Source organism: Mustelus asterias, chromosome 22 (assembly GCF_964213995.1).
Source record: "Mustelus asterias chromosome 22, sMusAst1.hap1.1, whole genome shotgun sequence".
Classification (NCBI taxonomy): Eukaryota; Metazoa; Chordata; class Chondrichthyes; order Carcharhiniformes; family Triakidae; genus Mustelus; species Mustelus asterias.
The window spans coordinates 30,643,437-30,655,447 of NC_135822.1; positions in this window are offsets into that span (position 1 = coordinate 30,643,437).

The following is a 12,011-nucleotide window of genomic DNA, read 5'->3' on the forward strand; positions in this document are numbered from 1 at the left end:
CCAGCACATCTTTCCGAATGTGGGAGGAAACCGGAGCACCCGGAGGAAACCCACGCAGACACAGGGAGAACGTGCAAACTCCACACAGACAGTGACCCAAGCCAGGAATCAAACACGGGTCCCTGGCGCCGTGAAGCAGCAGTGCTAACCACTGTGCTACCATGCCACTGTAAATACAAATATAGGAATTTATAATGGATATGAGGTGGTACAGTGGCACAGTGGGTTAGCACTGCTGCTTCACACTGCCAGGGACCCGCATTCAATTCTGGTCTTGGGTCACTCTCTGTATGGAGTTTGCATCTTCTCCCTGTGTCTGCGTGGGTTTCCTCCGGTTTCTTCCCACGGTCCAAAGATGTGCAGGTTAGGTGGATTGGTCATGCTAACTTGCCCCTTAGTGTCCCAAGCTGTGCAGGTTAGATGGATTAGCCATGGTAAATATGTCAGGATAGTGTGGGGGAAAGGGCCTGGGTGGGTAAGGTACTCTGTGAGAGAGAATTGGTGCAGACTCGATGGGCCGAATGGCCTTCTTCTGCACTGTAGGGATTCTGTGAAAATAAGGGCAGACAGTACAACTTTCAAAATGAGCCTGAACTAAATCTTTGTGCCCAATTATCTCCCACTGTCTAACCCTGCTTTACCTGATTTTCACACCGCAAGTGCAATCCTACAGTGGTATAATCAGCATGTGTTAAAAGGTTTCTTGCCTTAATCACTATCCAGTCCAATTGTTAGAAAATGCAGTCCCGGGGTTGAATGAGGACAGGATTTAGCTTGCAGTGATGTCTTTCACGGTTGAACAGCCATCATGCATCACTGTTAAGGTACGTGAGACTAAAATCCCACTGGATGTCTGAGCTTGCTAAACCAGATCACAGCATGAGGCAGCAGCTGAAGGGGAAGCAGAGGAAAAATAAAGCAATTAAAGAATCATTCAGCTCGGAATGAATTACCTCAGCTTGTCAAACCGATAATAAATAGTAAAGTCATTACTGTGAAATTAGCCTTCACGCAAACGTTCACCGGCCATAAAAGGCATGAGAAGGAGATAAAAAATAAAATCGCAAACGCCGGAAATGTTTTTTCTATTTATTTGTGTCACAAGTAGCCCTACATTAACACTGCAATGAAGTTACTGTGAAAATCCCCGAGTCGCCACACTCCGGCGCCTGTTCGGGTACATTGAGGGAGAATTTAACACGGCCAATGCACCTAACCAGCACGTCTTTCGGACCGTGGGAGAAAACCGGAGCACCCGGAGGAAACCCACGCAGACATGGGGAGAACGTGCAAACTCCACACAGGCAGTGACCCCAAGCCGGGAATCGAACCCGGCTCCCTGGCGAATGTGGAATGGATCAGTCAGGATTTGAAAGAGAGCATTTCAGCAAGATGCTTCATCTACAACTGATAAATTCAGAACATTCTCCAATATCGTTTGACATTCCTTTGATGTGTTGTGTGATGTTCAATGTAACATTACACAGACCAGAAGGCCCCAGGTCCAAATGACATAATTCTAGTCAGTAAAACTCTTTATAAGCTTCAGGATATCGAGAAAGACTGAAAGGAGGCATTTTCTTATGGGAATAGGGAGAGGCAAAATCAAAAGAAGTCATCATTAGACAGCTCCAGTCTGCTTCCTGGCGACTGAATTTTGGAATCAAGCCTATTAGCTGCAACAGCCTCCAATTCCTCAGCCCCAAAACCAGCTAGGAACATAGGAGTAGGCCATTCAGCCCATCGAGCCTGCTCCACCATTCAAAATGATCATGGCTTCAATGCCTTTTACACTCACTATCCCCATAACCCTTTACTGTTAATTAGAATCTATTAATCCCTACCTTAAAAATGCACAATGACTGAGCTTCATTAGCCCGCTGGTAGAGAATTCCAAAGATTTGATTTATTATTGTCACATGTATTAGTATACAGTGAAAAGTATTGTTTCTTGCACGCTACACAGACAAAGCATAACGTTCATAGGGAAGGAAAGGAAAGAGTGCAGAATGTAGTGTTAAGGTAGTAGCTAGGGTGTAGAGAAAGATCAACTTAGTGCGAGGTAAGTCCACTCAAAAGTCTGATGGCAGCAGGGAAGAAGCTGTTCTTGAGTCGGTTGGTACGTGACGTCAGACTTTTATATCTTTTTCTCAATGGAAGAAGGTGGAAGAGAGAATGTCTGGGGTGCGTGGGGTCCTTAATTATGCTGGCTGCTTTTCTGAGGCAGTGGGAAGTGTAGACAGAGTCAATGGATGGGAGGCTGGTTTGCGTGATGGACTGGGCTACATTCATGACCCTTTGTAGTTTCTTGTAGTCTTGGGCAGAGCAGGAACCATACCAAGCTGTAATACAACCAGAAAGAATGCTTTCTATGGTGCATCTGTAAACGTTGGTGAGAGTTGTAGCGGACATGCCAAATTTCCTTAGTCTTCTGAGAAAGTAGAAGTGTTGGTGGGCTTTCTTAGCTATAGTGTTGGCATGGGGGGACCAGGACAGTTGATCTGGGCACCTAAAATCTTAAAGCTCTCGACCATTTCTACTTCGCCCCCATTGATGTAGACAGGGGCATGTTCCCCACTACGCTTCCTGAAGTCAATGACTATCTCCTTTATAATTAAGGGGATTTATAACCTTATGTGCAAATAAAGTTTTCCTCATCTTGGTCCTAAATGACATCCCCCTTATTTAGAAATTGCACCCCTGGTTCTAGCCTCCCCTAACAAGGGAAACATCTTGCCTGCATTTACCCTGTCTATTCCTTTAAGTATTTTGAGATCACCTCTCATTCGCATTGACTAATCCAGAAATTTAGTTTTTTCTCCCCATCTTCTGCCCTCACAAGTTCCTTCATGCGACATCTCTCCTGTGTCCTTGACCACTCCCAGCTCACCCTCTGACCACACAAACAACACGGCTTGATCCAGTGCTCACTCACACCCAGCATAAGCTCTCTTTGCTTCTGCCCTTCAGAGCTGGTTTAACACACCTGTCCAGAAAAAGTGAAGCCTCAACTTTTAAATCCTTCTTTTATTCATTCTTTAGATATGAATGTCAATGGCAAGACCAGCCCATCCCTGATTGCCCTTGAGAAGGTGGTGGTGAGCTGCCTTCTTGAACCACTGTAGTGAGAGAGTTCCAGGGTCTTAATCCTGTGACGTAGAGGTCTTGTAGCATCCCTACTTCTGGATCAGAAGCTAAGACCTGCTGGTTAGGGAAGGCGGATTCATAACATGGTTCAATAGGGTGATAATCAGTTCAGGGATCCTTCTACTACTATTTTTTAATTCTTTCATGGGATGTGGGTGACACTGGCTGGGCCAGCATTTATTGCCCATCCCTAATTGTCCTTGAACTGAGTAGCTGACTAGACTATTTCAGAGGGCATTTAAGGGTCAACCACATTGCTGTGGCTCTGGAGTCATATGGAGGCCAGACCAGGTAAGGATGGTAGATTTCCTCCCTAAAGGACATTGGTGAACCAGATGGGTTTTTCTGACAATCGACAATGAATTCACGGTCATCAGTAGATTCTTAATTCCAGATATTTTTTAGTGAATTCAAATTCCACCATCTGCCGTCGTCCCCAGAACATTAGCTGGATTAATAATCTAGCAATAATAACACTAGGCCATCACCTCCCACACTACTCCACTATTCCCTAATAGGAAAAACAGTGTGGGTGTGAAGGTATATTAAAAAACAACCCTGCGACAGTAAAGGAACAGTGATAGATTTCCAAATCAGGCTGGTGCGTGACTTGGAAGGGGAACATGCTGGTGCTCCCATGTATCTGTTGTCTTTACCTTTGAGCTGGAATAGGCAATGTTTTTGGGATATGATGTTGAAGGAGCCTTGGTGAGTTGCTGCAGTGGACATTGTGTACGATACACACTGCTGCCGCTGTGCATCAGTGATGGAGGGAGTGAATGTTTACAGTGGGGAAGGGGTGCCAAATCAGTGGGCAGCTTTGTCCTGGATGCTGCTGAGATTCATGAGTGTTGTTGGAGTCGTACTCATCCAGGCAATTGGAGAGTAAGTTTAAGTCTATTTATTAGTGTTAGAACCAGGCTTACATTAACACTGCAATGAAGTCACCGTGAAAATCCCCTAGTTGCCACATTCCAGCACCTGTTCGGGTACACTGAGGGAGAATTTAGCATGGCCAATCCACTTAACCATCACACCTTTCGGACTGTGGGAGGAAACCGGAGAACCCGGAGGAAACACACGCAGACATGGGGAGAACGTGCAGATTCTGCACAGACAGTGACCCAAGCCAGGAATCGAACCCGGGTCCCTGGCGCTGGGGGAGGCAGCAGTGCTAACCACTGTGCCACCGAGTCGCCCTGAGGGAGTCAGGTGGTGAGTTACTCCCCACAGAATTCCAAGCCTCTGACCGGTTCTTGTAGCCACAATATTTATACGGCTGGTCTGGTTCAGTTTCTGGTCAATGGTGACCCCCAGAATGTTGACAATGGTGAGGGGGAGGGGGAGCAGGGGTGGGGGGAGTGGAGGGGGAGGGGAAGGAAGGGGGGGTAACGGGGGGGAGCAGGAGGGGGAGTGGCGGTGGGGGGGAGCCGGGGGGGGGGGTCAGCAATAATATCATTAATCAGCAAAGAATGACGAATCCATTCTCACTTGTTGGGCAGTAGCTGAAGTAAACATTGATCTTCGAAAGGAGGGCAAAACATTAAAATAAGTTTTAAAAATCATTGTTTCAACTTTGTTACTGTTTGTCAGGAAATGTAAGAAGAATACAGCTAACTGGGATGCATTTGCCAAGGTCACGTTATTAGAAACAACAAGGTTTGTGAAGCGGAGATGCTGATTTTTTTAAAATGATGAACTGAATGGGGTTGTTTGTATTCACAGTGAAACTTATAGAAAGAGGTTGCTGAATAACAGACTGTTACAGGAAACAAGTGAAACTTGATAGACTTGTTGTGCTTTATCCCTCCCCCTTCCAAATCTGTGAGCATGTTAAGTGTTCAGTGCATCCACAAGGTCAAATGTTGGCAGTGGTACTTCAATGCTGAGACGAGACAGATTTCAAACACCGCGAAAGAATTCAACTGCATTCTGAGAAGCAGAAATTGCAATTCTACCCTGCAACAACTACCAGTAAGCAGTTATTGTCGAAGTAAAGACATTTTACTACCATCTCCAGCATGGCAGCACAGTGGCACAGTGGTTAGCACTGCTGCCTCACAGCTCAGGGACCCGGGTTTGATTCCGGGCTCAGACCACTCTCTGTGTGGAGTTTGCACGTTGTCCGCGAGGGTATCCTTCAGGTGCTCTGGTTTCCTCCCACAATCCAAAAGTGCTTTGACCATGCTAAATTGCCCCTTAGTGTCCCAGGATGCATAGGTTAGAGAGATTAGAGGGGTAAATATGTGGGATTATGGGATAGGGCCTGGGTGGGATTGTTGTCAGTGCAGAATCGATGGGCTGAATGGCCTCCTTCTGCACTGTAGGGTGTCTATGATTCTATGATTCTCCCTGTGTCTGTGTAGGTTTCCTCTGGTTTCCTCCCATAGCCCAAAGATGTGCAGGTTAGATGGATTGGCCATCCTAAATTGCTCCTTAGTGTCCCAAGATGTATAGGTTAGATGGATGAGCCATGGTAAATGTGTGGGGTTATGGGGATAATGGGGCCTCTCCCCCACATTATCCCCATAACCCCACACATTTAGATACTCATAACCCCACACATAAGATACTCTCCACATCTCCACATTAGATCCACACATTAGATCTCCACATCATAAGATACTCTGTCAGAGAGTCGGTCCAGATTCGATGGACTGAGTGGCCTCTTCCGCACATGATTCTATGATCTTGCATTGTAAGCAGCAATGAGATGAATTGGTGCCCATTGCTGCTGGGCTTTTTTTGCTTATGCATATGAACCAAAATGTCACTTTACTGTGAGATAATAGAACACATGGCAAACAATGAACTACTTTGCCAGCGAGAACCACTCTGGCAATAATATACTGATCTCTCTGACTGACGGACGTGGGGTAGGCCATTCAGTCCATCGAGCCTGCTCCGCCATTTAATTCGATCCGGCTGATCGGACCCTTCAATGCCTTTTACACCCGCTGTCCCCTTCAACCTTTACACTATCATTAATCAGACTCTCTGACAGAGTATGAATCTCTCAAGCTGCAAACTGGATTTATTGAGAATTCAGGTGAAACTGAAGCAATCTGCAGACACAGAAGATATGGTCAGATGACAGAACTTTATTTAACCCGCCCTGCCCCTGTTTAAAAGTAATAATAAATCCTAGAGCATTAGTTGTTTTTAAAATTTGGAACACACACCACGAGGAAGAAAACCTCTGTCTGAACTTTTAACCTCAAGGAGGGAATTTGTGGGGATGGGTTGGACAAAATATTGTAGAATCATAGAATCCTTACAGTGCCGAAGGAGGCCGTTCGGTCCAATGAGTCTGCACCGACCCACCTTTGCATTTTACCCTATCTCCGTAACCCCACGTTTTTACCTCACTAATCCTGCTAACCTACACATCTTTGGACACTAAGGGATTTTCACAGTAACTTCACTGCAGTGTTAATGTAAGCCTACTTGTGACACTAATAAATAAACTTAAACTTAAAATAATCTTAAGGGGCAATTAGCATGGCCAATCCGCCTAACCTGCACATCTTTGGATTGTGGGAGGAAACCATAGCACCCGGAGGAAACCCACACAGACTCAATATAGAACATTACAGCACAGGACAGGCCCTTCGGCCCTCGATGTTGCGTCAACCTGTGAAACCAACCTAAAGCCCATCTAACCTACACTATTCCAATATCATCCATAAGTTTATCCAATGACCATTTAAACGCCCTTAATGTTGGTGAGTCCACTACTGTTTGATAAGAGCTTTCTGCATGGTCGCCCTTAATAATCCCCACTGAGTTTTCCTTTGGGATATAAAAGGGTGGCCAATCTGATATCGTTTGTTGTGTCAGAGTGAACTCCATGGAGTCATTCCTTAGCGTTTAAATTTGCAGCGAGAAGGAACTACCAGGCTGGGGAGAAGGAGTCTGTCTATGTTAGAAGGGCAAGTTGATGGAGCTTTTAATAAGCACAAGTGCCAGGTTAAAATTGCTGCAGTGGGAGACTATTTACACCCACCTGATGGGCTACATGCTTCTGGGCTAATATCATTTTTATGTTTGTTTTCTTTTAACTAATTCGTGGGACATGAGCGTCGCTGGCTGGCCAGCATTTATCGCCCACCCTTATAGCTCCTATAGCACGCAAAGTTTTCGAGCCAGTGAAATATCAAGCATGACTGCATGGACTGGTAGTATTGCCATTTGAAATTTGAAGTTGGTTTTTTATCAGATTTGAGGGCAGTTGAGAGTCAACCCACATTGCTGTGGCTCTGGAGTCACATGTCAGCCAGAGCAGGTAAGGACGGCAGATTTCCTTTCCTAAAGGACATTAATGAACCAGATGGGTTTTTCCAACAATCGACAATGGTTTCATGGTCATCAGTAGATTCTTAATTCCAGATGCTTCTTTATTGAATTCAAATTCCACCATCTGCTGTGGCGGGATTCAAACCCGGGTCCCCAGAACATTCGCTGAGTTTCCGGATTAATAGTCTAGTGATAATACTACTACGCCATTACCTCCCCTGATGGTCGTCGGGCCTTTAACAAATTAATTGCCAGATTAGATACCCTCTTTAATTCATTGAAAACTGCCTTATCTTTGATATTTTTTAAAAATGCAGATACATTGAAAAGTGAGCAAAAGTTGTCATAAGAATGCAACTAATTTTCTAAAGTCTGCCACGGAAGGGAACCCTCCATTCTTACCTGCCCTCTGAAGTGGCCTAGCCAGTCACTCAATTGTAACTGGGGAGGGGTGATAACTGCTGGTCTTATCATTAATATCCAATTTCCAAGAATGAATTAAGAAGAAGAGACAACATAGAAACAGTGTTTCTAATGGCCTCCTACCATTCTGTAAGCTTCTATGGTTCAAATAAACAAAGGGAACAAGTCTCCAACTTGCCATTTGCAATGCATATTTTCCACCAATTAAATAAAATACCTTACAGACAAAAGGGTACTCAAATTTATTGCTGTTGTTGGTCTTCTTGTGATGCACAAGGCAGATCTGTTTTCATAGCGGTTTTTTTCCCCGGAACAGGGCGATAGCTTGTCATGAGAGGCTTAGATCTTGAGCATCGCTATTCCACGTCAAGCATGGCTGACCAGGAATCATTCCCGCCTGCCATTAGCATGTTGGAAGGATTATATCATAGAATCATAGAATCCTACAGTGCAGAAGGAGGGCATTCAGCCCATCGAGTCTGCACCGATCACAATCCCACCCAGGCCCTATCCCCATAACCCCATGCATTTATCCCAGCTAGTCCCCCTGACACTAAGGGGCAATTTAATGTGGCCAATCCATCTAACCTTGGACTGGCCATGCTAAGATTTTGCAGGTAAATATTCAGAGGCAAGCATGCTATCCATTGCGTCACAAGTCCTCCCACTCAAATTTATTCAATTTACTTAACAATAAGCCATAGGTTTTTTAAAAATGTTTTTTATTCATCTGTGGGACATGGGCATCACTGGATGGCCAGCATTTATTGTCCATCCCTGGTTGCCCTTGTTCAGAGGGCATTGAGAGTCAACCACATTGCTGTGGCTCTGGAATCATGTTAGGCCAGACCATGTAAGGATGGCAGATTTCCTTCCCTAAAGGACATTAGTGAACCAGATGGGTTTTTCTGACAATCAACAATGGTTTCATGGTCATCATTAGATTTTTAATTCCAGATATTTTTTATTGAATTCAAATTCCACCATCTGTCGTGGTGGTATTGGAATACGGGTCCCCAGAACATTAGCTGAATTTCTAGATTAATAGTCTAGTGATAATACCACTAGGTCATCACCTTCCCAAGGTGACAGGAGACCAGGTCCAGATATCACATACATTTCAGCTGAGCTAACTGGCCCCAGCTATACAAAAATCTGTTTAAAGTGATCCCAATTCTGCCCAGGCACAAAGTCCCATCAAGAATATTGAAATGATAGAGGGAGCGATCCTCAACTCTGATGCATTTAATGGCATCAGCAGGAGATTTGAGACGTTTTCAAGGCCAGGCCTCACCTACGTAATATCACCCAGCCTTCAGTGTTTAACAGGCACCTACTGGCCCCTCGATGATCGAAGAGCAGCAAGGGAAGGGAATTGGGTAGTTCCTCTGCGGAACCAACTGAGATGTACATACTTAAGTTGGGAAAGGGAGGCCATCTGAATGGAATGGGTGGAGGACTAGCAAAGGACGAAAAAATTTATGAGGGACCAGGAGGTGCAGGAAAATCTGGCTTTTGTGGTAAGGGTTCCTCGCAGGCCTGACAAATATCACTCACCAAGAGTGTTTCTGGGGAGCATTCAGCGGCTCTCTTAAGGACTGTTGGTTGGCTGCTCCACCGGATCATATAACCAGCACCAAACAACACATACATATTTAAATAAAGATACAGCCTGTTTTGAATGTGAGTAATGGTCACCAATTTTGAGGTCAACTCAAAAATTGATCTTCAAAACAGAGTGGTAAGAGACAAGTCTTAAATTTTGAAAACAAAAACAGAACTTTGGTCCTTTTGAAAACTGTTTCCCAATAATCTTCTTTGAAAGAGGATTTTGGACTTAAGACCATAAAATATAGGAGTCGAATTAGGCCATTTGGCCCATCGAGTCTATTCTGCCATACAATCATGGCTGATATGATTCTCATCCCCATTCTCCTGCCTTCTCCCCGTAACTCTTGATCAAGAACCTATCTATCTCTGTCTCAAAGACACTCAATGACCTGGCCTCCACAGCCCTCTGTGGCAATGAGTTCCACGGATTCACCACCATCTGGCTGAAGAAATTCCTCCTCATCTGAGTGTTAAAGGAGCGTCCCTTCACTCTGAGGTTGTGCCAGGACATTTTTAACATTTGCCTCAGCAACCTAATTTTCAGATCAACATTGAGTTTAGCTTATTTATTGGTGTCACAAGTAAGCTTACATTAACACTGCAATGAAGTTAACTCTGAAAATCCCCTAGTCGCCATACTCAGGCGCCTGTTCAGGTACACAGGGAGAATTTAGCATGGCCAATGCATCTAACCAACACGTTTTTCAGATGGTGGGAAGAATCAGAGGAAACACACATAAACATGGGGAGAACGTGCAAACTCCACACAGACAGTGACCCAAGCCGGGAATCGAACCCGGGTCCCTGGCGCTGTGAGGCAGCAGTGCTAACCACTGTGCCACCGTGCCGCCTCTTCTGAAGGACTGACCTTCAAACGGGACAACATTCCCTCATAGAAGCAACCTCAATAACATGCACAAATGTGGGAGTGGAACCCACTCCCTTCAAACCCAGAGGCCAGGGTGTTAGCCACTGATCCAGCAGCAGGAGTTGCTTTTTAACCACAGCGCTTGCTGTCTTTGAAAAACCATCTCAAAATCAGTCCGTTCACTTTCGGCATCGCTCCATTTTCACAGTGCCACCCATGTTAGCATTTCCCTGAATGCAGAAGGGAATAGCAAACAAAATAAAAACTGACTAAGAAACCCCTCCCTTCAATGGTCGGAGTGAAAAAGTTGGCACGAGGACAAGATGGGATTTTTCACTGCTGTGAGCACAGCAATCATATCAGTGAAGTTTTACTGAGACAAAGCAAAGAGAAGGGAGGAGGTTTTCCATAGACTAATTTGATTAGTATGTCAAATCAGCTTAATATGGTGTCAGCGTAGAGGGAAAACTAAACAAAGCTGATCCTTAAACTTGTCCACACTTGTGATCTTTAATGAGATATCGTCCAAAACATTGCCATCATAATCCCTTTTAGAATCAGTTACAAATAACTCTGTTTATTGCCAGCATGTACTGCTTTGCTTCCTTTTGTCATAATAACAAAGGGAAAAAACACCAAATTAAATCCAGAAGTATCGGACTTTAAATAAGACATTTTATTTTTAAAAGGATCCACCAGCTATTGGTTGATTTGCAGCAGGGTGATTCTCTAAGAGACAATGAAACGCCACCCTGTTACCAGACAAGGTATTATTAAAAGCACCCAGAAACTAATTGCCATTTCCTATGGAGACAAAGGGACATAAAGTGTAGTCAGTGTTGTATTTTTGGAAAATGCAGCAGCCAATATGGCGGCACGCTGGCGCAGTGGTTAGCACTGCTGCCTCACAGTGCCAGGGACCTGGGTTTGATTTCCGGCTTGGGTCACTGTCTGTGTGGAGTTTGCACATTCTCCCCGTGTCTGCGTGGGTTTGCTCCAGTTTTCTTGGCCATGCTAAATTGACCCTAGTTTCGGGGGGATTAGCAGGGTAAATATGTGGGGTTATGGGGATAGGGTGTGATTGTTGTCGGCGCAAACTCAATGGGCCAAATGGCCCTCCTTCTGTACTGCAGGGATTCTATGATTCTCTGAATAAGGTCCCACAAACAGTAATGAGGTAAACGATTCTGTTTCCTGACATTAGTTGAGGCAAACAGTAAATATTGACCCGGACACCAAGAGAACTTCTTCTTCACTTAATGCAATGTGATTGTTCAATCTAGAAGGACTGATGGGCCCTCAGTTTGGCATCTCATCTGAAGGATGACACTTCTGACAGTGCTGCTCCTAAGCATTATCCTTTTTATGGGCTCAAGGCAACCGTCCTACCCACTGAACGCAGTTTTCAATGTTCTCTCTGATTTTCCTGTAACCACCAACATAGCGTTACACATGTAGTGGCAACCTTCCATTATTGCACTCATGGCCATTCTTCCTGTGTGAGCCAAGACAGTGAATATTGGCTACTCACAGCTGAGGAGGGAAACCAACCAAATGCCTGAACACATTTTCAGGTGGGAATCACTGGGTGGAAAGCAGGAGCTGATATTCTCCCCGATTATCTTCAAGCTCAGTCCAAATGTGCTTGTGGTGAACCATCGTTGGT